This window comes from Ailuropoda melanoleuca, chromosome 14 (assembly GCF_002007445.2).
Source record: "Ailuropoda melanoleuca isolate Jingjing chromosome 14, ASM200744v2, whole genome shotgun sequence".
Classification (NCBI taxonomy): domain Eukaryota; kingdom Metazoa; phylum Chordata; class Mammalia; order Carnivora; family Ursidae; genus Ailuropoda; species Ailuropoda melanoleuca.
The window spans coordinates 35,074,270-35,101,745 of NC_048231.1; the positions used below are offsets into that span (position 1 = coordinate 35,074,270).

General features: G+C 46.2%; 1 long non-coding RNA gene across 4 annotated transcripts in view; it reads left to right on the forward strand.

The window, feature by feature from the left end:
- LOC105240860 overlaps window positions 1-26,084 on the forward strand; it is a 113,842-nt gene extending 87,758 nt beyond the window's left edge. For all 4 annotated transcript variants that reach the window (XR_004620367.1, XR_004620365.1, XR_004620364.1 and 1 more), the window contains exons 3-4: window positions 22,190-22,304; window positions 24,416-26,084. This is a non-coding gene — a long non-coding RNA (uncharacterized LOC105240860). The remainder of the gene's footprint in view (window positions 1-22,189; window positions 22,305-24,415) is intronic.
- The last annotated feature ends 1,392 nt before the right edge of the window (window positions 26,085-27,476 follow it).

A 27,476-nucleotide genomic window follows, 5' to 3' on the forward strand; every position in this document is an offset into this window, starting at 1 on the left:
ACAGAGAAAGTGTGGCAGGACCGCCCACTGCCTGCTCAAAACCCTTCTCACCTTTTCCCTTCATGCCAAAGCATGGTTTCATCTGGGGTAGGAATGGGCCAAGCTTAAAACGCTACCACATGAACAGTAATCAGCCTTGTCCTACCTGGTTTCACTTCTGGCTGCGAGAAGTCGCGGGCCGCTGCTCTGACCAAGGGGACGGAGTAGATGGGACTGTGTGGGGCTTTTCTTGAATATTTCTTAATGTGAGTTGACTCAACCAGCATGTGCCCTTCTGCCCTGTACTTCCTCCTTCCCCCCGGGAAAGTGATGTGTTGCGCGAAACAGTGACTGTCTCTTGAAAGTCTACATACACACATTCCTAATACGTGTGCATTTACCTGTGTAAGCACACTTACATGCAGCCCACAAACATGTCTTCACTTACGTACATGCCCATGCCCATGCCCATGTGAACCTACACATACATACGTGTGTGTGCACACACATCGAGGACCTACCAGCACATGCAATGCACATATATTATACACACTGCTTGCCTAATTGCACACACACACACACACACATAAATATATATGGACATTCCTCTTGATCTGCCTTACTCAAATGCATATCCATTATGCGTTAACCCATATACATGGAGCCACGCACACATTTATACCCTCCTTGTACACACACAGATGGAGTGAAGGGAGAAGTGGATGGTGTCTACAGGTAACCTAATGTCACATCTGAAGAAGGATTTGGGCTTTATCCTTGGGGGAATTATCAGTCACCTACTACGTGTGCAAAACTCTGCTGGGTACTCTGAGTGGCACTGGATGCAGGGTTTGGATGGCAAGGAATTTGCAATTTTTAAGGGGAGAGAAAAAAGAGATATCTATATATCATCTGGAAAACACTAAAACCAATACAAACAATGTCACAAACCGCAGGTAAACATACACCATGGGCAAAGGTAGATTGAGGTTTCCTGGCCAGTATCTTATCAGAGGTCAGGAATGAGAATCATGTTTACTGACCAAGGCTGCCACATACAGTTATACAGGATGTCTACTGTGCAAGGGCCCTAGACCAACATCAAGCCCACTCCCTGTTCTTTAAGCCATTGACTTGTCATGGGACTGTGCATTCAAGAGGAGGGTGTTTTTATAAATTGCACAAAGGTGCCCTCTGGGCTGGGGACAGTGTAGTCACTGACCATGTCTGTGAGGCTCTACCCAGGATCCTGTGTACAAGCAGGTAATTAGATCTCAGAAGAAAGTCATTTAGCTCTGAGTAGCTTTCCTTTGTGATTCCTTGGCTGGTGGTCAGCTTTGCTTCTGCACTTTGCACTCACAAGCCATGAGGTTTACTATGGTGCATTGAGTTAAATGAAAGGGATGGAACAGACAAAGCCCACCAAACTACCTTTAACCAGCACAGAGCAGCACGGAGAAATTGATTAAAATATGCATTCCCCTAATAGAGTGGCTGGTCCCAGTCTGGAAATTAATTAATGCTAATAGTACACAATCAAAACTGCTTTTGGAAATCTTCTTAGAACATTAACTAAAATGTTCATCTTTTTAATGCATTTGCCCGAACCACCGAGACTAAAAGCTTCACTTGTTCCATGCAAATGTGGAGGCGTGGAATGGAAAAAAAAAAAAAAAGCGAGCAAGAAAGCGAGCCTATTCAGGCTGTTCCCAGCTTGCTAACGTTGACTTTCCAGCTAAGCTGAGCCTACTTGGAGGGCCTGGTGAGATGGCCCTAGGAGCCCAGAGATGGTTGGTGGCCTGGGCATTGGGGGGGGGCCATCTGTTGCACGTGGACTGCAGAGATGTAAACCAGGTGGAGAAAAGGTGATGAATTGAAGGCTGGCTGACAGTCTCTGGGGTGTTGTCCTGGAGTGGGGGTATGAGGGAAGAAGGAGGGTTCCAGGTAGCATGAAGGGTCCCTCCACTCAACAGAGTGGTCTGGGCCAGCGGCTTCCAAACAGAAGGGTTTTGAGGCACCACACCTCTCGGGGACCAAGTGTCTGCTATGTAACGGACCTCAGACTTGGGTCACCCTACCCACGGGCTCCGTGTCACAGCTTGGGGGTGCGGGGGCTCCAGCTTTTGGAGGAGAAGTCCTGGTGCTCCTTACCATGGTCTTGTCATTCTGTCTGTGATTTACCCGGTAACTTCTTACCTGGTTCTGGCTAACGGGCAGCTAAGTAGAGCTGTTCCCACAGCTCTCAGAGTTTGGCGTGGGAGACAGACCCACGGGTGGGGAAAGGACAGCGTGTAAATGTTCTGAGATTTGTCCCACCAAGGAGGGACCCAAACCCAGCTGGTGTGGGGGTGGCGAAGGCCCTGCCCGAGAGTCTTGGTGGAGGAGGGATTGGCTGAGTGGTGAGGGAGGCAGCAGGGTCTCGCTCTGGTTTTGCCCTGTGTGTGTGTGTGTGTGTGTGTGTGTGTGTGTGTGTGTGTGTGATGCAGGGGGAACTGAGGCAGGCATGGGTGCCTGGGAACAGAGGCAGGTATGGAGAAGTGATTTTGGGTGAGTGAGCGGCATTGGTTAGAGGACACTGATGGAGGCCAACTGCCACACAAGAGAAGGCCAGGCGAGTCACTGCCACGGAAATGTGTTGACCCAATTTAGGACATCTTGTACTGCTTGCAAGATCGCAGATAGTCATCCACAAAACCAAGAGGGAAAACCTGTGCTGGGGAAGAGCGTAAAGCTCCCCGACTTACTCAAATCCTATTTTGGGGAGTATTTACTCAAATATTCTCTTTCCTGAGATTGTGACAGGGCTTCGCAACTCAGCACAACTGAGACTCAGGGCCAGGTAATTTTTTGTTGTTGGAAGGCTGTCCTGTGATTTGCTGGAGGCTTAGCAGCCTCCCTGGCCTGAGAGACTAGATGCCAGTCTGATGGTCAAATCTTCAGACATTGTCAGATGTCCCCTGAAAGGAGGGCAAGGGCCTCCGGAGAGAAGCTAGTAGATTAAGTCACCATATCGCAGGGGCTACACCTGTTGGCCAGCACCAACCTTTGGCTCCTAAGCCCTGCAACTTCAGCAGCAATGCTTTGACTAGGGCCTTTGACAGTTTTACCCTTTGACTTAAATTTTGGATTTGCATATGTTTTTATCTGCAAACCCAGAAGAGAGTATGAAAGTACATCGTGGTCTTTTTTGAAATATAATTTTAACCACTTCTTCGTGCTTGCTGGTAACACAAGTGTGTGTACGAGGTTTTCATTACAATGGGACCATCTGTCTTATTATTTTCTCAGTTGACGTGAGCTTGTTTAACATTTTTAATTTCTTTGAACTCGTTTTAAAATAAACTGATAAGACCAACACTAATATTGTAATAATAATAATAATAAAAATCCATTTCTTTCACGGTTTATCAGTTTCTGGCATCGAGGGAGAGGAGGGGGCTGAGTGGCCACAGGCCTGAATTCAGACCCAGGATCTTCCACGTTTGAGCCGTGAGACCTCGGGCTGGTCTGTACTCTTTGATTGCCTCTTCTGTACAACGGGAATTTTATCTGCTCTCTTGGACTGTTGGAGAACCCAGGTGGAATCAGGGCTATTGGAAAACCTTGAGAACTGAAAACGCACCCTGTCAAAGATTATTGTGGTAGTAATTATTAAAATTCCACAGAAAGATGTAATGAACTATACCAGATATCAGGGAAGACACATCTTAAATCTCAGTGCTTACTGACGGTTTCGTTTTCAGTGTGTTACTTGGTTTGTCTGAAATTCTGTTTCTCTGTCTGTAAAACTCAACCGCAGAATGCTCGGCATGGGATTTTGAAAATTACAGACAAAGGGGTGCGCAAAATGCTGAGCACAGTGTGAAGCAAAGAGTATGAACTCAGAGAAAGAGTAACTATATGCTTTTTATTACCATCACGGCTATTATATCACTCTTGTTAATTTTTCAAACACGCGTAGCCTAAATTTATATTTAAAAAATAGATGGCTGGATTTTCAACCAAAAGCTAAATCTTTTGGCATTTTATGCATGGAAGGGGCATAATATATGTGTCAGCCTCCCTTTATTTGCACAGTTGCACCACGGTATCTTCTGGGCAATGCTTTTAAAAGATGCTGTTATGAAATCATCGAGCACGTGACCTCATTGTTTAACCCCCGTGAGATCAATACACCGCATGAGACCGTAATCCTATTAGTGCCATTTTACAGACGAGGAAACGGAGAGCACAAAAGAAGGAAGGGGGTGAGACTTTCTCTTGCTCTCTGCCTTAGCTTCAGCCCTGCAGCAGCGCGGGCTTGCAGCCTGCACCCAGTAAATACCGGGACCGACGCTGTGGGTGGATGAAGGAATGGAGACGTTCCATTCGTCCCCCAAGATGGGCCCGCGTGGAGAAGCAGGGATTCCCAACCAGTTGACCTGGCTCTAGTCATCCCTGCAGGCCTATGGGACACGGATATGGTCCCCGCCAGGGACAGCTGCCTGGAAATCCATTCCTGCAGCACTTCGTCTGTCCTGTTCTTAAAGCACATGGTGTCTTGCCTCAGCCCAGCTCATATGCTCACCTGTCTCTCTTATCACACTGCCCGTGGCTTGCAGGCAGGGCCACCTGTGTCTGAGCCACCCCTGGACCTCCATTCCGTGTGTGTGATGGAGATTCATAAAAGATATGATAGTTTTAAGAGATACTGCGTCAAAGCAGCCTCCCGTGTTACCTACGATGACACTAACGGCTCCCGTCCGCTTAGCACCAAACACTCGGCGTGTGTGCGTTCTTGCTTTATCCGCACCACAATCCCATGAAGTAAGCAAAGTATTATTATTATTCATTTTACTATTATCCCCGTTTTTTAGGGGAGAAATCGGAAGAACAGAGAGGTGACATGACTGGCAGGTGTCAGAGTTTTCAAAGCGACCGCACCAGGCAGTGACCCCACGCGCTGTCCTCTCCCTTCTCCATTCTTCCTCTTGGGCACCAGTGTCCAGCCTGTTGTGGTGTCCTCTTCCAACTCCTGGATGCAGGGGAGACCAAGGAGAGGTGGGTCCCGCTCCGGGCTGGTGCTGTGGCCACGGTGGCTGTGGGAGGTGCCTCAGGGCAGCTCTGGCCTTTCCATGGAGGGAACAGATGGGTCAGTTTGGCTCTTGTGCCATTTTTGAATCATGAGAAAGTTATTAGCTCAAATAGGTCTCAAGTGTTTGTCAAATACCACAGAGAGGAGCCCCTGGCTTTCTATCACTGTGCACTTATGTTTCCTACTCACTGGCCTTAGATCATGTTGGTGGCCTTGTCCCTCAGCCCACCCCAAGGCTGGAATCCAGCAGGCCCTGACTCCCCTGGGGAACTGTTAGTCCTATCCAGCCTCCTCCTGCCTTTCTTCTATAGCCTGCAGAGTGCCCCAAGGCAGCTCAGAAGAGGCAGCTGTCTCTTCTCATCTCTCAGGCTCTCCTTCCTCCAGTCAGGGGCTTGGCAATAGAGAGACCCGGGCTGGAAACTTAACTCCACCCGCTAGCCCCACTTGTCCACCCCTGGACTGAGGGCTTATGTTTCTGACCACTTCTTTCCTTCATTGGGAAACTGGGAGAGTAGCGTCTGCCTGGTGGGGAGTGAACCGAGGCACCAACCAAGATCCATGAACCCAAAGGGAAACTGAGTCACAATGGGCTGTAGGGACTGACCCTCGCAGTGCCAGTGTTGTAGGGCTGGGTCCCGTATCTGACTTCCCATACTCACTTGTTCCTTGGGTTGTCACAAGCCCTGCCTCCTTCTCCCCAACCAGCTCCTTTCCACAGGGACATCTCCAAAGCACATCCCGTGCTCACGACATCCCATTATCCCTTGGAAACATGTCTGGATGGGCTCCCATGACCTCCCTGAATTGGCCATCTTCCCCTCCAGCCTCACGTCATCCAAGCACTCATGGCCTTTTCTCAACTGCAGCCACTGGAACTCCTCTCAGATGCTGAATGCCCCTGCCCCACCTGTTTTCAGACCTAAGCCTGCAGGAAAGCTACCAAGCCTCCGAGCTCGTCCCCGTCACACAAAGGGCCCCGCAGGGCCTTCTGGCACAGTGCTGCTGTGTCCCCTGACCTCGTGCTTTCCTTTTCTCCCTCCCTACCCTGGGACCCTCCGGAGGCTGTTTACCTAGTGCCTGTCCAGACTAGATTTTGACCCAGGGTAGACACTCAACAGAGCTTTTTGTACACATGAAAGATTTATCACGGTGCCTCCAGAAAGAATGATGGGACTTGCATAAACTGACAGGATTATTATTGGAATTCATTTATTTAAAAAAACTTCATATATTTTATTATCCCAAACACTGGGATTCCAAGACACTGCATTCCAAGACATTTTTTATGCCAAACCTGACAAATGGATAGCTTTCCCCAGATTTTTTTTCCCTTTTAATTATTTGCATTCATTTTCTGTTTCAAAGACATTTTAACATTGTGCTACCAGCTGATGGCTTAAACAGACATTATTAATGGGAATATTACAAAAATTAAAATCAGGACTTTTAATGCAAATTGAATGAAATGCTCAACCACCCAGCCAAATTGAATGGCTGATTATTCATTCTGAAAGCACAGGAGAAGGGCTGACCTGGGCCACATGGGGGAGCAGACAGGAAGTGAGAAGGGAAGCAGGAAACCAAGTCCCCAGAGCTGACCCTCAGGGGCTGTGTGACCTTGGGCCAGTTTCCTGACCTCTCTGGGACTGAGTCTCTTCATCTAGACATCGAAGGGGGTTGAACAAAATAAGGAGCTCTTAAACCGGATCCATGAGCTTTCTAGTCCTTCAGAAATAGCTGTGAAACCCTCAAATTATGTGCAAAAGTGTCCTGTATGTATTTTTCTAAATAGAATGTCTGCAGCTTTCATCAGATATTCAGAGATCTGTGACTCAAACATATTTAGTCATCAGTAAACTAGTAATTTCTAAGCTTCATTCATTCACTCATTCATTCAAGTCATAAATATCTGTGAGCACCCAGGAAGTATTCTGCAGGCCCTGGAGATATAGCCGTGAACAAGAATATCTCCACCTTCGAATTCCTTCCCAGTCGGACCATTTTATTCATGCAATACTGAGAATCCCATCTTGAGTATTAACAGGGCTGACCTTGGAAGGCAGATACCGCTTCTCCACTTTGTGGCTTCAATCAGGTGTGTGAGACCCAGGCAGAGCCAGGCTTCCAGGAGAGGCTCCTGTAGAAGGGGGAAGAGCCTTTCAGGGAAACAGCTTGCTCAGAAGAGGGAGGTCAGCTGACAAGGCTGGCCAGGTCTCAGCGGCATCCACCCATCAGCAGCACCCCCTGTGGGAGGCCCAGACCCCTGGCAGCTTCCAGGGAGGGAAGGGGAAGAGACAGATGGTAGAAGCCAGGCTCAGGAGCTGCAGAGACAAAGGGTGCACTTCGATGTGGACCAGGTGACTCCAATCCTAGCAACAGGCAGACAGCGATGTGCTGGTGGATTTTGGAATGCTGTGTGACCTTATTTCGGTGCCATTTCTGCACAAACTGGGAAACTCGGGTTACGCACGTGCACTTGTTTGGCTCGGCAGCCAACATTGGGGTGAGACGGTCCATTGGAAGGTGTCCTGCCTGCTGCTTCCGGGGGCAGATGGGTCTGAGTGGCGGTGGGCCAACAAGGGCCATTTTTCTAAGGGTGGTGGGAGCTGGTTATGGCACAGAAGGGGACTGCCTTCCAGTCCCTGGGGTGAGCCCAGCTGGGGATGGAAGGCTCCACCATACAGCTGGAACCCAGCGATCCCCAACCCAAAGAGCTGCCGGGCAAGACATAGGACCGGCAGGTAAATGTCAAGTTCAGATCCAATATTGCACGGGATATACTTATCCTAAAAAATGTATTGAGTGTTTATTCGAAATTCAAATTTAACTGGACATCTGTATTTTTACTTCCTGAATCTGGCAATCCATCCAGAGGAAGCTCAGGGGAGAAAGTAAAGGGGAGGACAAGGAATGAAGGACAGATGCCTGTGGCTTGTTGCTGTGGGCTTCTGTTTTGGGGGTGTTTGAGTGGATGGGACCTGATGTAAAAGCAAACACATACATTTGGTAATTGATTATTACCCAAATAATAAAATTTAGAAAAAAATAGCGATGGATAAGATTTTTGAGCTCTATGTCAAGTATGCTCTGAAGTGTTTGAAACCTATTGATTCATGTATCCCTTGTGCAGCTCTGTGGGGGAGGGTGTCACGCTGTCTTGCCTATGCGGACACAGAGGCGGGAGGAGAGGAGGTATCCGCCCCCATTGCACGGGTGGCAAAGTGCAGAGTTGTGCTTCACGCCCTCCGACCATTCTGAGAGTGGGTCCCGGCTCACGTCTCTCCCCAGGACATTCCTCTTGCTATGGTAACTTTCTCCTTAGATCCTTAGGCTTCTCCTTAGGCCAGCAGGCATTTTCTGCACAGGTCCAAGCAGCAAAGACTGTGGGCCATCCTGGGTCTGTCATTCCTCTCCATGCAGCATGAAAGGAAGGCACGTGGCTCTGTTTCTACAAAACTTGATTTTCGGTTTGGCTGGGTGGCTCAGTTGGTTAAGTGACTGTCTTTGGCTTGGGTCATGATCCTGGAGTCCTGGGATTGGGTCCTGCATCGGGCTCCCTGCTCAGCAGGGAATCTGCTTCTCCCTCTGACCCTCCCCCCTCTCATGCTCTCCCTTTCTCTCAAATACATAAATAAAATCTTTAAAAAAAAAAAAACCTTGATTTTCAAAAACTGGCAGCAGACTCGATTTGGTCTGCTGACCTCTGATCCGGGGTCATCCGATGCAACCCAGAGTTGCATAGACAAGACATGGCCAGCTAGTAAAGGGCAGGCAGCAGGGAGTCTCAGCTCCTAGCACACTGTAGGTTCCCAGCACTGGGGCTTGGTCCAGGCTTTCGAAAAAAGGAGGGCAGGGATTTCAGGGACAGCGTGCACCTTGCGTGATAAAAGGGCAGGCTCAGTGGCCCCACCTTCAGAATCCCGTCCGGTTCCAGTACCTCTTAGTCAGGCATCAGGCTTCCTCCAGAAATTATTCAGTCTTTCTAAGCCTCAGATTCCCCATTTGCAAATCAAACTAGAAATACTTATTCCTTGAGGCTACGTGGGGATTGATGAGCTCATGTTACCTATAAGAGTAGCACTGGGTCCTCACTTTACCTTGCAGACCCTCCCAGAGACCTTCTCCCTCCCTCCCCTCCTTTCCCAGGTGAGCCCCTTCCCCCAGAACTCAGGCTCTGCCTCCTTTAACTGGCTCACAATTTAAAGGAGCAGAATTCCTCTGTTCCTGCTGCCAGATCGCATTTGCTAAACAATCATTTTGCTAACTAGGATTCAGACAATGTAGGAAGAAACACTTGAAAACAGTCGTAATTGGTGTTGAAAATAAGAAGCGGGACGGGCGGAGTCAGAGCATTATTAAATTTTGCTGCCATAATGACCATTGTAGAATTGGCTGGTTATTCCCCCATTAGGACGTAATGACATCCATTGTTGGCGGCTTTGCCTTTGATTATAAGATAATGACAATAATTCATTGTTTGCTGCTCTTTACCTTGAGACAAGGTAACCACAAGTTTAAAGGGAGATGTACAAGAGGTAAATTATATGTTGCTAAATATGAAACAGCACCTCACTTGTCCTGGTTTATAACAATAAAAACAACAATTTTAGATAGAACATATATTTAGTAGGTTTTCCCCCTAGGAGAGACTGAGACACTGATCATTGCATAATTACTACAAAGAAAAATCCCGCTAAATTGTTAGGTTTAGATACTGTACGAAGCCGTCTTCTTGAACTGCAGGAAGAAGACGGGGCCTTTTTAGACCTTTTGCTTACTGTTTGAACCAGGTCTTTGTTGATCACTGAACTGGAAACCACCCCAAAGAGTCCCCAGGGCTGGGGGTTTAAATGCAGCACCTGTTTTCAAACACAGCCATTCACGGATTGGCTGTGTGCGAAACAGAGCTCATCCTCGAAGTCCACCGATCTCTCTGAGTCTCCCGTTGCCTCCATGCTCAGAGGCCACCACCTCCTGGCCAGACTTGTTGCGTCTGCTTTGCTGTGGTCGCCTGGCCCTCAGGCTTGCCTACCGGGGTCTTTTCTCCACCAAGAAATACAGATCAGATCCATTTGCTCTTCTGGGAGAGAGTCTGGCGGGTTCTTATAAAACTGGACGTTCTCGTACCATCCGACCTGGCAACCGCACTTCTAAGTACTCGCCCCAATGAAAAACTAGTGTCCACATAAAAAAAAAATCTACACATGAATCTTTATAACCATGTATTCATCATTATCAGCAACTGGAAGCAACCAAGACGTTCTTAGTGAATGGATTCATTTAGATGTTCAGGTAAAGGGGTTAACACACTGAGGCCCAACCAGACAATGGGGTATCATTGAGCAGACAAAAGAAATGAGCTGCTAAGCCATGGAAAGACATAAAGAAGCTTAGGCTGTTGCAAGAATTTATATTGCTACATGAAAGAAGTCGATGTGAAGAGGCTACATACTGCCTGTTTCCAACTACATGACCTTCTGGAAAAAGCAAAATTAGAGACAGTCCAAAGGTCAGTGGTTGCCAGCGGTTTGAGGGGAGCTGGAGGGTGGAATAGATGGGGCACAGGACATCTTAGGACAACGAATCTATTCCACATGTTCTTGTAATGGGAGAGACATGACCACATGCTCTTGCCAAGACTTTTCACAAAGCAGGGTGTGAATCCTAATATAGACTACGGACTTCAGTTGATAATAAGGTATCAACATTAATTGTAACAAATGTATCAAATACAACGGACACTAAATGCAAGATATGAATAATCCCAGAAACCGTGTGCTGGGTAGATAGAATGTGGAAACCCTCTTGTGCTATCTTGTCAATTTTCTGTGCACCTAAAATGCTCCAGAAAATAAAGTGTATGAATTAAGGAAAAAAAAAAAAACCCAATACCCTGTAACTGAACATCTCCCATGTCGAAAATCCAAGTCCTTAGCAGAGTTTCAGACGCTCCGTGTTCTGCCTCTGCCACCCCTTGCATGCTTAGCTTACTTATGGCGCTGCAGTCCCACCGGCCTCCCTGGCCCGCCCGCACACTTGGTGCTCGCGTGTCCCCGGCCAGCAGGAGCGTGCATGTCCCAGACGTGCACCTGGATCTCTGTTCCATGCCTCACGGACCATCCCCGTGCAGATGGTGCCCCTCCTCTCCTGGTCTCTCTTCTTTTTTTTTTTTTTTTTTTAAAAGATTTTATTTATTTATTCAACAGAGAGAGAGACAGCCAGCGAGAAAGGAAACACAAGCAGGGGGAGTGGGAGAGGAAGAAGCAGGCTCATAGCAGAAGAGCCTGGTGTGGGGCTCGATCCCATAACTCCGGGATCACGCCCTGAGCCGAAGGCAGACGCTCAACCGCTGTGCCACCCAGGCGCCCCTCCTGGTCTCTCTTCTCACCCCACTTTCCTTTTCTTCTTAGATGTTCTGTATTCATCTGGTTATTTTCTGTCGCCTGCTTGGAGCTCATGGCTGTCTACCCCACACAGGGTCTCGTGCAGAGCAAGTGTAGAGTTAGGACCTGCTGAATGATATCTCCTGGAGCTCTGGTTTTTAAACCACAGGTGCGGCCCCCAAATCCCTCTACCTTACACGATGACGTAGGACAGGGTGTGGGCGCTGAAGGACATCTGTTGGGGCATTGCGCTTGGCACTCTTGAACTCGGGACGTGTGGGGAGACTCCTTCGCTTCTCCAGGGCTTTGCAAGTGTGCTTAATACACGCTTGGACAAAGAGGTTTCCCAGGCCTAAACACACACACACATATGCACACAAGCACATGGGCAGAAATGCCAAGTTTGCAGAGGATGTGGCAAAGTTCAAGGTCTCAGTACATCCACCTGTGGTCAGAAGAGGCAGACCTGCAGACAACTGATAGCCATGTGTGCGGAGGGGCGCCGAGGTCCTCCTGGCCCAGGCTCAACCCCCTTGGTGTCTCCTGCTCTGAATGTGCCGAGTGCCCGGGTAGAAAATTCAGCCCATGTTTGGATGGTACTATCTTCCCAGGCTGCCTGTTGTGGACCTTCACTCTGCTCTCTTCCCTCCTTGAGCAGAACACAGCATGCAGGGGTGTGGTCTCTGGAGCTGGGGTATCTGAGTGTGAGTCCCAGCTCCAGCTCATTAGGTGCGTGGCCTTGGGCACAGTAACTTCTCATGCCTCAGTTTCCTTTCCTGTAAAATGGTGGGACAAGAACGGTACTGATTAAACCCTTTCCTATTTGTCAAGTACTCATCACAGGGCCTGGTGAATTATGGGTACAAATTATCGCTGGACGTTCTGGTCATCAGCTGGAGCAGTGACGTTTTAAATTCACCATCCCCGTGCAGCCTGAGCCCACGTCTCTCCTCTCCATGACTGCATGTACACGTCTTGGCCATTTCTGTCCTGGGTGAATGCCCAGTGACTCTCCCTTCAATGTTCTGCATTATATTTAGACTAGTTTGAAATGTAATGTAGCTGGGTCAAGGTGAGCCGGTCAGTACCGTGAAAGGGGTAAATAGCCACTGAGATCTTTAGGAGGTCCTGGCCTCTGCTTCCTCTCTGAAAGCATCTTAGGGACCCGCAAGTGAGCACACAGCCCAGCTCAGCAGGCTCTGCTCTTCTGGGGGTTGCAGATCTCTGCGAGACTCAGGGTGGGACGGCCATGAAAACCTACCTCTCAGAGCTCCAGAGCACGACTGGCCAAGAGCCCCAGCTGCTACCATGGAAATCTATCAATCAGCACATCAGTGCCCAGGCTGCGTGTCCCACAGGCTGTTCCCTACCGGTCACTGAGCACAGCAGGCCCATTCCTGGCAAACCCACGACTCCTTCATTGCACAACCTCTCTTGAGGACTCGCTGCGGGCCCCGTCGATCTTCCTTAGTTGGCATGGCAGATCCTGATGTTCCTTCTAGATCTGTCTTCCTTCCCTTTCTCATTCACTAGGGTCAGACCTACAGTACAGCCTGATGGCTCTCCCAGTCCCCGCTCCCTTTCCATCCTCAGGAGTTTCCCCTAATAAACCTTTGGCACCCCTAATCCTGTCTGCATTTGCCTCTCAGGATGTACTTACAGCCCTTGTACCTGTTCGGTGCACCTGCACACGGGCAGCTGGAGTTTAGGGGCTCTCAAATATCTGGAGTGAATCCTCCACAAACACTCCTTTAAGAGCACCTGTCTTCACTGACGCATCCAGCAGGAGCAATAGTCCGTACAGACGGAAAGCGTTTGCTTATTCACTCAACAAACATACATTGGATGTCTATGCTGCCCCGTTTAGCACCAGGACCAAAAGTGCACAAATTCTGCTCTTGGGAAGCTCTTGCGGCATTGGGGAAACAGATAGACACAGAGATTAAGAAATTCAAACCATTTTTGTTGAAGCACAGCTGGCCACGGAGCACAGAGAGGGACGCCCTTGAGTTGGGCTTGAAGCAAGACTAACCTGACAAGAAGAGAGAGGAGAACATGCCTCCTGGGATGGAGAAGAGCATCTTCTGAGTCGAGGGCTAGGAGAGAGTACGGCTTGAGAGCCCACCAGGCTGGCGCAGCTTGGCCCCGGAAGCTAGTTGAGTGCACAGTCTCTGGTGCAGGCTGCTTGGTTCTGAATCCTGTTTCTGCCACTTCCCAGCTCGCTGTATGGACATGCCCAGGTATTGCCCAGATCAAGTGGGGACGAGTAATGCTTGGTAGGGCTGCTGAGCAGACTGAAATAACTAACGAGTACACAGCTGCTTGGAAGAGCATATGGTACATACTCTTAAACGTTGTCCGTCATTTTGGCTAAGGTATAAAAAGCGTTTGGCAATGAGATTTAAAGGGTGATTGCATTACACAGAAATCTGCAGGTGTTTCTCCACGGACAGTGACCCTGCATTTCTGAACCTCACATACTCGCCAAGAGTTGGGCAGGTACGGTCTCAAAGCACAGGAGGCACCAAAATGCTTCAGGTCTGTCTTAGGAAGGGGCATAAACATAGACACGCAGCCTCCCAGAAGAATCTCAAAATTGTCTGGTTTTCCCTCCCACCCAAAGCAGGAAACCCCCTTCACAGCGTCCCAGAAAGACGGCGCCGTGGCTTCTGTTAACACACTTCCAGAGACGAGCACCTCACTCCCTCCTGAGGCAGCTCGGCAGGCACATCCCAACTGTTAGGAAGTTTGTCCTTGTGTTGAGCTGAAGTCTGTCTCTTGCAACTTCTACCATTACTCTGAGTTTTCCATCTGGAATTCCAGAGAACAAGTCAGCTTCCTCACCCCCGCAAAAAGAAAAAAAAAATGTTTGAAGCATGTCGGCTGCTTTGGAAACTTTTCTCTGGGGTAATTGTGCCCAGATCGCCTCCCTGCTTGCCCAAGGCCTTGTTCTCCAAGCCCACACTATGCCATCTAGAGAGCTGGAACGTGTCTTGAAGCTGGGGGCTGGGACTTGCCCCTTCTCTGTGTTTGGGGGAAAGCTGTCCCCCAATTTTAACCTGCCATTGGAGTGGAGTGGGTAGCTCTCTGCCACCCCTGGAATTTTCTCCCAGATGGAGGGGATTCCTCGCCAATCCCTGGCTTTTCACCGGCTCTCCCCTGTGGCGTTTCCTTACTCTCTGTGGGCGTGTTTGGAAGGAACATCCTGGAATGCTTGACTCAGATCTCTCTTTTTCCACTGGAAGTTATCGGCCCAGAGAATGTGAGTTCTGCTTATTCTTAGGTGCTGCTAGCTTTGTAGGGCGCTTGTGGTGATGCCATTCTGGGCATAAGTGTCGGGAAGGCTGTCCACCTGCAGCGATAAGCCTTTTTTCCCATGGTTTGCTTGATCAGTAACCAGGTGTCATGTGACTTCTCTCTGCAGACTCTGGTGGGCTTCTCAATAGGTTTCAAAATTACTGGGGGGGAATGCGTGCTCTTTACTGTGTCCGCCCTTAGGCTCCCACACCTGTATAGGATTGTTCAATGGGAACCTTGATATTCTTGAATTCCTTGCTTATTGTTATACATACCTTCTCAGACTGGATATACAAATCTTGATAGATACATAGTATTTTTAGATTGCATGAGACATTCTGAAAGAGCAAAGTAATTCTCCTCGTCTTAACAGTTTCCTTTTCTGACTTACCGGCAGTGGCTTCATGAATGCCTAATTTAGACAAGCCTTGAGGAATTGGCCTGAGCAAAATTCGCCTCATAATCCAATTCAGAGAGGGTTAGATGGCCACCACTTTACTCTTATCTCATCGAGACCTGTGACCTTTAACATAATCATATTCTCTTCTCTGTGCATCTTTAAGTCCTTCTATAATAGAGGGAGACATCCCCCCCACCCAGGACTGTAGTGTTCCTTCCTTAAAGAAGATCCAGTCTCTCACCATCTCTGTCAGCCGCGTGGCTCGAGCGATGCTTTTCCCAGGTGGTACTTTGTCAGAAAAAAAGCAGAAGTTGAAAAATGTGGCAGAGAATTTGCATGCATACCCAAGCTGAATATTCCTGCTTTTATTTTTCATTTTGAACATATGAATTCTGAGTAGTACTTGTTCTTACTGCATTAACTGAAAAGTCCTTGTCTTCCACACCCATTGTTCGGATCTCCTAAAAGTCCCAAATAAAATGTGTATTTTTTAAATATTCACTTCAAAAATAAGTAGATATGGAATATCTTCATAACCTAAAAATAGATTTTTCTTGCCTTATAACTTCCCAGGTAAAAAATCTAAATGTCTGGCCTTCTAACATTCCTGATTGAAATGTTGCAACTTCTCATGCCAGTTGGGAAAATACGTATTATAATAATTATTCCTCTACCCGAGGGAAAAATTGATTTGAGTCTATGTAAATGATATATAAGTGAAGACGAACATTTTGACTCAGGAAATACTTGCTGTAGTTCAGAGGAACAGAGGGCTCTGTTTGGCTCCTTCTGTTTGGACATCTAGAAGTTTCTCTCCTTTGCCTCATCATCCTCCCTACCATCTGTGCAGAAGGTTGGTCATTGCTTTTTTCTGGAAATGTCTTGCCAATGCAGAACTAGCTCCCATTTCTAATGGAAACTCAGCAATTTTCTGGTACCCTCCCCTTCCCAGTCCTGCCTTCCTTTTGCTTCTTCCCCTCAGTGAAAGCAGAGGTAAATCACTTGGGAAGCAAGGGAGAGTGGAACAACAATTTCAGTGCATGCACTTACGGGAAAATTTAAATTCTCCACGCACATATGGAAGCTTCCCTACGTTATCTGTGACCTGGCCCCATCCACACTGACAATAACACCTGTTGGCTCCTGGTGACACGCGTCAGGTTCCAGCCACTCCCAACCACCTTCTTCTTCTTGTCCATTTGGTCTTTTTTTTTGTTCATTTCCTACCTGTTCTCCCAATCAATTCTGTCTCGTTTCTTGAGGCTCATGGTAGCTGCCACCTTTACCTGAAATCCTTTTCTAATTTCCATGGATGGACCAGGTGCCCTTCTTTCCTGCCACACACTGAACGTGGCTTTCCAGTTGGTATTTTATAGAAGAGGAAGTTGAGTCAGAGTGAGAATAAAATGAATCTCCAGAGGCTAGGAAATGTCACATTTGAAATTCAAAACCAGGTGTTTTGACTCGAGGTCCAGATTTTTTTAAAAAAATTGTATATATGTTGTCTACATCATCCTAACTTGTAGGTTGGGAGAAAAGAGTAAATGAGGGGTGCAGAAAGCCCACTTTCACAGCAGTCAATTGCTATAAATATGAGGCAAGCTCTTATTAATGTTTGCAAGGCTGGGAGCTAAGATTCCCTACTTCTCAGCTCTGGGCCAGGGGGTTAACTCCTCTTCTGAGCTTCAGTCACCTTATCTCTAGTAATCAAGATGATAGGTACCTATAGGGTTGCTATTTGTATAAGATGTGTATCGGGATCCCTGGCATATCATAGGTGCTCATTAAAAGTCAGTTTCTTCGTTTATAAGAACTCTTCTTTTTAATGGCTGAATAATACTCCATTGTATATGTATACACACACCACATTTTCTTTATTCATCCACTGATAGACGCTCAGGTTGTTCCTATGTCTTGGCTCTTGTGAATAACGGTGTAGTAACAGGGGGTGAAGGTATCTCTTCAAGATAGTGATTTCATTTCCCACTGATTTGTACCCACAAGTGGGATTGCTATTTTTAATTTTTTGAGGAACGTTGACGCTGTTCCCACAGTGGCTGCACCAACTTGTATTCCCCCCAACCGTGCACAAGGCTTCCCTTTTCTCTACATTGTTGCCAACACTTGTCTCTTGTCTTTTTGATGACGCCCTTTCTAACAGGTGTGGGGTGATATCTCATTGTGGTTTTGACTAGCATCCTGAGGGATGTTGAACATCTTTTTATGTGTCTGTTGGCCATCCGGATGTCTTCTTTGAAAAATGTCTATTCAGGTTGTTTGCTTATCTTTTAATTGGGTTATTATTATTTTTTGCTATTGAATTATATGCATTTCTTATGTATTTTGGATATTAAACCCCATTGGATCTATGATTTACAAGTATTTTTTTCCATTCCATCAGCCATCTTTTAATTTTAAAATTTGATTCTTTTTTTGTTGTTGTTTTGTTTTTTGTTTTTGTTTTGTTTTGCTATGCAGAACCTTTTTTAGTTTGATAGAGTCTCATTTGCTTATTTTGCCAGGGCCTAGAGGGAGGGAGAAAGGAGGAGAGGTTGGTCAAAGGGTGCATACTTTCAGTTATAAGATGAATAAGTTCTGGGAACCTAGCGTATAACATGGCGACTGTAGTTAGTAAACTGTATTGTGTATTTGAAATTTGCTAAGAGTAGATCTTAAACATTCTCACCAAAAAAAAAAAAAAAGGAACAACGAGAGGGAATGAATATGTTAATTAACTTGATGGTGGGAATCATTTCACAATGTATACACTTACCAAAATATCACATCATCACTTTGTACTATGCTGCAATTTGATTGTCAACTATACCTCAATAAAGCTGGTAAAACTATGTTAAGAGGATAGATATGTAAAGTGTTTTGGTACACACACACACGCCTATAGACACATACACACACAACCAAAGGGGCACAAGGAAGCTTTTGGAGGTAATGGATATGTTTATTTCCTCTGTTGTGATGGTAGCACAAGTGTGCAGATGTCCAAACTCACACAACTGTGTGCATTAATTCTGTGTAATTTCTGTACACAAGTTACACTTCAACAAAGCTGAAAAATAGGGTATATACATACATGGGATATTATTCCACCTTAAAAAAAGTAATCCGATCATTTGCAACAACACAGATGGACCTAGGGGGCATTACGTTACATGAAAGAAGATGGTAATAGAAGGACACATACTGCATGATTCCGTAATAGTTCAACCCCTAAAAGCAGAGAATAGGTTGGTGGTTGCCAGAGACTGGGGGCAGGAGTATGGGGGGCTGTTACTCAATGGGTATAGTTTGATTTGTGCATAAGTGAGAAAGTTGGAGCCATGTGCCGTACAACTAAGAGTCTATAGATAACAATACGCTGTTGTGTGCTTCAAAATATGTTCAGATATGATGGATGTTTTGGATAGATCTCATGTTAAGTGGTCTCATGTTAACACACACACACACACACACTAAAACAAGGACATTTTGGGAGGTGATGGATATGTTTAGTAATTTCTGGTGGTGATGGTATCATGATTGGATGCTTATGTGCAAACTTATCAAAATGTATACATTAAATGTGTGCACTTTTTATGTCAGTTATTCCTCAGTAAAGTTTTTAAACAAAGAAACTAAGACATAACAACACACGACTATTTTATACAATGGTCTAAAATTGCCTGATTAAAGTAAGTTAAATCGGATTGGTATTTTCACGCAAGTGCTTTATAACTGGAAATTCACTAAAAATGCAACGCATTGTATGCATAGATAGCCACCATCCATTCATTCCATAGAACTGTTTCTGGTGGTCACTCTATGACAGTCATGGCTTGGAACTGGAATGTAGAACTGTGCTAGACACAGGTTCTGTCATCAGGTGGGAGGGACCGCAGGGACATGAATCATTATGGGTTGTGGTAAGTGTGATAAATTAATATTGAGCAATCAATCACTTAATAGTAGTGAACAAATATTAATATCTGTGTGGGAATGGCAGAGGAAGAAGGAAGTAACTGACAATGGGCAGTAAGAGAAAAAAAATCAGTCTCTCGAGAGGACTCTTAAGGGATAAACTGAAAATTTTCAGGATTAGTCAGATTATTCCAGGCAGAAGGAGGAGCGTAGAAAATCCAAAACGGCATGAATTCAAGCGATCACAGAAGTTCCAACATGATGGTTAGCGTGCAAGTGCGGGATTGGCTTGGCGGGTGAGCTGGGAAAGGTCTGCCGTCCGAGTGTTAATTTTCAGAGAAGACAGGAGTCCTCACCCCCTTCCGGACTCAGACCTCCTTCTCTCCGTCCGACCCCTGCCCTGCCCATAGCTGCAGGGCGCGCTGGGTATCCCTGGATGTGACCCATCGCCAGCGTCAGCGCCAAGAGCATCATCGGACCCCGTGGGGAGGGGGCGGGGGACGCCTCCAGCAATGGGAGGTGACAGCCTGCAGCTGGAGGAGGGGAGCGCGAGGGCCAGCCTCTCCGAACCTGTTTAAGACAACATGAAAAACCACTCACGTACTTTCAAATAGGTGAAATTTCGCTTTCAGCTTTATTTACCTGAGAATGAATTTCAGTTTGAAGAGGCCTTTATGTCGTTTGAGACGAAGTACCCAAGATATAAGCAATTTTCAACAAGAGTACTACACATTTGTCTTTATAACAATTTGTGTGTAACAGCTTTTATGCAAATGACACTAGAGTGGCACCTTTTTTTCTAAATTGGACATTTTTATGGTTATAATTTTCTTCTGTAATAACAGCAAAAAAAAATGGCTGTCCCAGTGGAGTTGAACGTTTCATCTTCGAGCACCGTCTTGTGAAGTTGGAATGACAAGTTTCTTTCATTTGCGCAAAGAATGACAAAAAAGTATTCTTTGTCTCCCTTGTCTTAGTTTTCAGAGGCAGTTAAACTTCGGGCGCCTCCCTCCCCCATCAGCAACCCTTAGCAATCAAAATGGTCTCCTAAAATCACCACCCAGCTTCCAGGCACCAAAAATATTGCTTGCTCTTTCTCCTTTCAAGCTGAGTGGCATAAATTACTTGGTTAGATTTCACTTCCAACACGTTGTTGGGTCTTTTGCATTCATACCCACTTTTCTCCAAGTCAGACAGGTGACTTTTATAGACAATGGAGTTTAATTGACTACAATACAATGGAATTTATATACAGTTTTCCAGGCAAGCATCCCGAGATACCCATAGAAGAATCCACCTTATTGTTGCTTAATCGACCGAAAATTTTTGCAGAGACAACAGAAGAAGGCGTGCGTTTCAAACAATGACTTAAATTTATCCAAGGACTCAGCTAAACAATATATATAATTTGTGGCAGTAGAGGCCTTTGGGATGGGCAAACCTGGAAGGTTGTAGCAAGTGGTGCTTGGCAGGGACAGAGAGAGGTGATGGAAAGAATTGGGAAGATCAAAGGCTTGTACCCTGAGTGACATTGGAGGAGTCACACCTCTATGTTTCGGATTCCTCAATGGCAAAAAACCTTCTTTCCTGACTTCTTATTTTTCCTCATTTTAAGTCAGCAGCTACAAGGGGCTGTTTTAATGTGTTCAGAGAAACTTAAATTGAAGTCGCTCTGGATTTTTGGAATTTGGAGTGAGTGAGAGGAGGAGAAATTGAGAGGTGAATAGGAAACCATAGATACTGTGACAACTCGGTGGGCACCACGGAGAAAACTCTAGGAGTTGGTTTTTCTGCATCTAATCCTTGAAACCAAGTCTCTAGAACTTTCTAGGCATTTGGCCTTTAAGAAATAACTTGCCCATTCTGAACTTTCGTCTACCCATTTGAAACACAGGGCCAATAGTCCCTTTCTCACCGTCCTCATGAAGACCAAATGGGGTCATCGGTACAACACATGGTAACATTTATCAGCTGGTGCTTGCGATGTTATCAATATCATTAAGACTTCTTTTTACCATTGAAATGAGATTAAAAGGTCGTCCAGAAGCTACCTGCTCTGTTGCTAATACCATCCAACCCGAAGGGGTCATCGTAATTTCTGGCTTCAAAAATGCACACTTCTGATGGATCAACCAATACAAATAAATACGTGGTTTGGGCTTCTTTCCAGCATCAAACAGGCTTTTGTTCATCTGGAAGCACTTAGGGTGGCGTATGCTTGGTCCTAAGCAGGCCCCGGAAATTCAGAGATGGGAAAGACAGCCCCTGTCCCCTGTCAGGCTTTAATGAGCACAGGAATTTGATTGGAAGGGAAGGATAGATCCAGAAGTCATGTATGTATCCTTCTCCTTCTCCCCTTGGGAGTTGTGTCCAGAGCACTTGCTGGTGGGATATTGGGTGGCTTTTACTTTTTTCCTTAACCATTTGTGAAATATGTGAACATACTTTTTAATGATATTATTATTATATGACTATATTATTTCTAAAATCAAAATGCTGCTCCCATTGTGAAATGGAAAAAGAGAAAAAACAACAAAAATGGTTTGAAAGGGAAGTTGGCCACTCTTGGTACACAGATTTTGAATGAAAAGGGTTTTGAACGCTAAACATCCGTGTAAGGTAATATTATTGCAAATATATATATATATATATGTATGAGCTTTGTCTTTATACACTTACACATGCATATTAATACTTATCAATATATAGAGGCATTTCTTAAAAGAGCACTTCTTTAGCTCAGGCTAAGTGGGATTCCTGCGCGATGATTCAGCTCTCCTGGCATCCCCCCTGTCGCCGGGTCTTGGCATTTTCATTCAGGTCCTGCTTTACCCAGTCACCCCAACTAGCCCACATTGCAGTGCTCAGGGTGGTCTGATAGTCTGGCTTGCAGCCCCAGCCTTTGGCCCACTTGGCCTACGCCTCCTGTCCAGATATCCTTCCTTGGCCTGCTCTTCCAGGCAAAATGGAGGAGTACGGTCCCTGGGGTTCCTCTCCCCACACTGCCACTTGCTGAATTAAGTCTTCTTATCAAGTAATACAGAGAGTAACGGTGGTCTCAGAGACTTGGTGGGAGGATGAAGGCATCTAATATACGATGGTCATTGCATAAACATCCTTTCCTTCTGATTTGATCCCCAGGAAGAAGGATGGTGACATTTGAAGCACTTGTCAACTGATTAACAGGAATTAAGAATTTTTCCGGGGGGGAGTAATTTTGGAGACTTCTCGTTTTCCCATTCGACAGATGAGCAAGGTGAGTATGATGGTGGGAGTCGCCTTGGTGCCGGGGACACAGGCCAGCCTGTGGTCTTGCCAGCAGATGTCCACTGGGGAAATCCAGCCCCAGGGTTTTATCCCACAGACCACACCGTGCATCCGCAGAACTGTTTCACCTTGCGCTTTTGCAAGCAGAAATGCTCAGGGGCCTGTGTGCATATATCAGCATATCTATATATCCTTACCGAAACTAAATATTGAAGCATGTCATCATCCCAGGATTGCTGCACAAGACAAAGCAATTTGCATGGATCCTTCGTGAGCTTTCTTTTCCAGTGGTAGAAACTCATTAAAATCTCATGAAATCCTTCTACATAAAATGTGAAGCAATACGGAGCTGCCTCCCTATAAGTTAATATGTGTGTGTTGAAGGGGAGTTGGGGGCGGGGGCACGTATGGAAAGCAGCTCATCATTGGGTCCAGCTGCCATAGTACAGGGGAATTCCTAGCATATTTTAATTACTGTGTGGCTGCCCCTGTAAATAAATGAGCCAGTGGCTGGAGCTTGGATGAGGCTGGGGACTGAAGTGGAGACGTGGAGTCCCAGTGCCCCTCCACCTGCAGCAGGGCTGAACCTGGGCATGATTGCTGCCGCGAGAAGAAAGCCTGCTGGTCTACCTGGGATTAATGAGTACCCAGGGAATGTGGGATGGCTCTAGGCTGGAGCTGGGGTCATTAAATCCGGCTGGTCATTAATCCCCTGGAAATGCCCAGGGCTGAGGTCATTATTCTTGGGAGATAAAAAATTCAGGACCAAACAGCACAAGAGCATGAATGTCGTGCATTTCTCAGATTGGTGGTGTTTTTCAATTTGTTGGCAGAGTGCAATTTCAGGAAAACAAACTCCTTTTCATATATCCACCGTGCGTGCATTGATCATCTCAACTCTACCCGTGAACTCAACCAGCATTTGTGGTGTGCCCCTACTGTGTGTCAGGAGCTGTTATTCGTTTGATTTCCTTTAGCCCACTGGGTGGTAAAGCTAACTCTGCAAGTTCAACAGTGAGGAGGTCAAAGGGCAGACGGTGTAAATGGCTGGGGCACAGTCACACCCCTGGACGGCAGATCCCCCAGAACCCACAGGTAGCATCTTCAGGCTCTCAGCTCAGTGCCTTCTCCATGAAGCTCAGCTGACTGCCTTGGGGTACAGTTGTTTACGTGGTGTATCAGAACCTGGAAATCATCTGTGTTTCTGTTTTAATTTTTTTTAAGATTTTATTAATTTGTTTGACAGAGAGAGAGGGAGAGAGCACAAGCAGGGGGAGCAGCAGGTAGAGGGAGAGGAAGGCACAGACTCCCCACTGAACAGGGAGCCTGATGCAGGGTTCCATCTGAGGACCCAAGGATCATGACCTGAGCCAAAGGCAGACGCTTAACGGACTGAGCCACCCAGAGGCCCCTCTTCTTGCGTTGAGATCTCTTCAGTGATTCACCCTCTTTGGAGCTCCCCCCGCCCCCGGCCCACTCACTCCTCTGAGTCAGAAAAGAAGCTCGCTCCTACTTGATCGTTGCTGCAGTGCCTGACGCTGCCTGCAGGGAGAGCCTCCTGGCATGTGTCATCTTTTTGCATGGTCAGTGGGACTCCTAAAAACTGGCCTAGATTCTTAGAGCAAACTAGAGAATCAGGCTGCGTGATTACAGCACCTAAAATCATCTGAACAAATTGCAAGTGGGACCTGATAGACAGTTTTACTTCTCCGTGCCTCAGTTTTTTATCTGTAAAATGGGGCTCATAACTCCGCCCCCTACAGGATTGCGAGGAGGACGGAGGGGCTGGTATTTGTCAAGCACTTAGAACAGCGTCCCACTCGGAGTATGTGGCGCAGACGTGCTTGTGAAAGGAAATAAGGTAAAACCAAGTAAGTGAAAGTAAAATAAGGAAGTCAATCAGATAAAGTAAAATCAAATAAAACAGTAAAGTAAAATAAATGAATAAGGCCGGAAAACAAGGCACTACTCTTGCTCTTCTGAGTACCAGAAATTGTTTGAATATATAAACTATTTTGGGATATTTATTGGTCTTTAATATAATTTGAAATGTCTTCCAGCTTCCCCAGTTGTACTGATAGCTGATTGCTTCTTCTGCAGCTGCACGAACAGAATGCCAGCACGGCCGTTCTTGTTCATCGTTAGTCTTCTGTATACTGCATACCAGCCTTCTGAGTTCTTCTGGCTGCAAAAGACAAGCAGGTGGAAAAGAGCAACTATGCGCTCGGAACTTTTCATAAAACAACTCTGCAAGTGAGGGCTTCTTACCCTTATTCTACAAGGCTCCAGTCCTCTGAGGGTTCAAATCCTCCAGCGGGAAGGGAAAGACTGGCACTTGAACCCAGGCAGGTAACTCGTAGGCTGTGTTTGTCCCGCACCAACAGAAGGAAGTTTGCGTGACTGCTCAATGCATCCATTGTATCACTGCTATTAGTTCAAATAGCACACTTATTATATTTATTCATTGGGAAGCATTTTATAAAAACAGTGGCAGGCGTAAAACCCAGTCTTCAGCATTCAGCTACAGTCCCTTTTCTGCCACAAAGGCTCAGTCGTCCTTAGCTAAGTTCCTTTCCACGTTCTTTCTATCCATATTTCTACTCATCCATGGTCAAAGCAGAGATCCAAGTTTAATTGAGCTCTTTCTGCTCAATATTAATCCAAGGTGGGTAATTTGAAGGACTTCATTCATTTTGAACTCTGTGTTCTAATGTGTGCGTTAAAAAAAATTAGTTACACTATTTTCAGGACCATAATTGGATACCGTTCGGCTTCAAATGATTACCGATGAGAACAGTGTGTATTATTTTTAAAGTTGCATCAGAAGAGGGGATGGCTTTTGCGGAGCAATGGCAAGCCTGTCCACGGAAGTAGGACGCTGCAGGTGTCTGCCAGATTTTCAGATGCCCCAGAGATGCTGTGGCTTCGTTTCTCAACATACTTGGTGATCAACCACAGGTGTGTGTACCTCATTTGGGAAATCTCTTTTATTAATTAAACGAATTAAATTTCTGCAGTCCCGGAAGGCCTGCCATAAAGTTTACCGACACGGAACGTTCAACGCCTACGTCTTTGAGATGCCGTGCTAGGTCATTCATTCTTTCATTTATTTAATATATTTCCATTGAACTGCTCTGCTTTCAAGGCCCCACGGTAGGACACTGCTTTTCAAACTATCAAGTGCATTTGAGTCTCCAGGGGTAATACTAAAATGCAGATTTGGTAGAGTCGGGGCTCAGGTACTCAACATTCTTTGCAAGCTCCCAGGCCAGGCTAATACTGCTGACCAGTGGATGGCACCATGTCACGCTAGTGGAAGTGACAAGGAAGACAGACAAAATGGCTCCTGTTCTCTGCGACCCAGCATTCTCATCCAGGAGACAGAACATAAGCAAGCAAACCAAGGCTGAGTAAGATCATTTCAAGAGTGACACTATGAGAAATAGAGAGAACCCGGACTTGGAGCTGCTGGTACCATAAGATATTCAGGAATGGTCTCTCTCTGAAGAAGTGACAATTAATTAAAGACCTGAAAAATGAGAAGGATGTAAACATTGGGAAATCAAAGAGAAGAACCAGACAGAGGCACTAGCAGGTGCAAAGGCCCTGAGGTAGAAACAAATGAGTCATGTTTAAGAAAATGAGTTCGGATGAAATCTTACCATTTATAATGACATGGATGGAACTGGAGGGTATTATGCTGAGTGAAATAAGTTAATCAGAGAAAGACAATGATTATATGGTTTCAGTCTTATGTGGAATTTAAAGAACAAAATGGAGGATCATAGGGGAAGGGAGGGAAAAATAAAATTAGATGAAATCAGAGAGGCAGACAAACCATAAGAGACTCTTAACTCTAGGAAACAGAGGGTTGCTGGAGGGGAGGAGAATGAGGGGCTGGGGTAACTGTGTGCTGGACATTAAGGAGGGCACGTGATGTAATGAGCACTGGGTGTTCTATGCAACTGATGAATCACCGACCTCTACCTCTGAAACTAATAATACATTGTATGTTAATTAATTGAATTCAAGTAAAATATGTAAAAAAAAAAAAAGAAAAGAAAAAAAGAAACAAAGAAGAAAATAAATTCAGGACACCTGGGTGACTCAGTCCTGTTAAGCATCTGACTCTTGGTTTCAGCTCAGGTCATGATCTCATGGGTATGAGATGGAGCCCCGCATCTGGCTCCACGCTCTGTGGGGAGCCTGCTTGAAGATTGTCTCCCTCTGCTCCTCCTCCCATTCACACTCTCTTTCTCTCTCTCTCTGAAATAAATAAATAAATAAATAATAAATAAATCTTAAAAAAAAAAAAAGAAGTCCAGGGTGCACAGAGTGAGGAAGACGACAGTGTGAAATGAGATCAGCACCATGGTTGGGGACTGAGGTGGGGCTGGCCCTGTGGGCTCAGTAAGCCCATCAGTAACAGGAAACCATGCGATGGTTTAAATAGAACAATGGTATACTCGGAATGACTTTTTCAAGGTGCTCTTTAAAAGAAAAGAAGCAGTGACATCAAATCGGTGCTGGGGCCTGGGTCTAGGAGAGAAAGGACATTGGTTTGGTCAGGGGTGGGAACAGCAGATGGATTGGCGATATATTCTGGAAACAGGACCTACAGGCTCTTTATTCTTTTAATTACCAAGGGACTTGAAGGCTGCGGAGGCCTCATCCATGTTGCAGGGGCTAGTTGCTGATATCGACCTGGATCTAGGGGGACCCTCTGCCCCTGGGAGGGAGCCAGGCGGGTGACCCACCGTAATAACATAGGGGCCAATCCCTTCTTGAGCAAGGAGCTCTGGGGGCCAAATGAGGGGCAGAGCCAGCTGCCCATGTAAACCTTGGCAATCTCATCCCTTCTCTGAGCAAGTCTGAATTCGCATGTGCAAAATAAAGGGATGAACTAAATAGCTTAGATCCCATTCAGATCAAAATGTCTGTGTCCTTGACATTCTTCTCTTTATTTCTGCCTCTTTGTTTTGCACATGTTTTGTGAGTACTGGGGTGAATGAATCATGTGATCGGTCTCTCCAAACACCGTGAATCCAGGTTACCAGGATGGGCTCTCTGGGGATTTAAGAGGCAGTAGTAAGCACAGGGGGGAGGGCCACAGACTCTGGGCTCCTGGGCTGTGTGGCTTTGGGCAAGTTACCAAACCTCC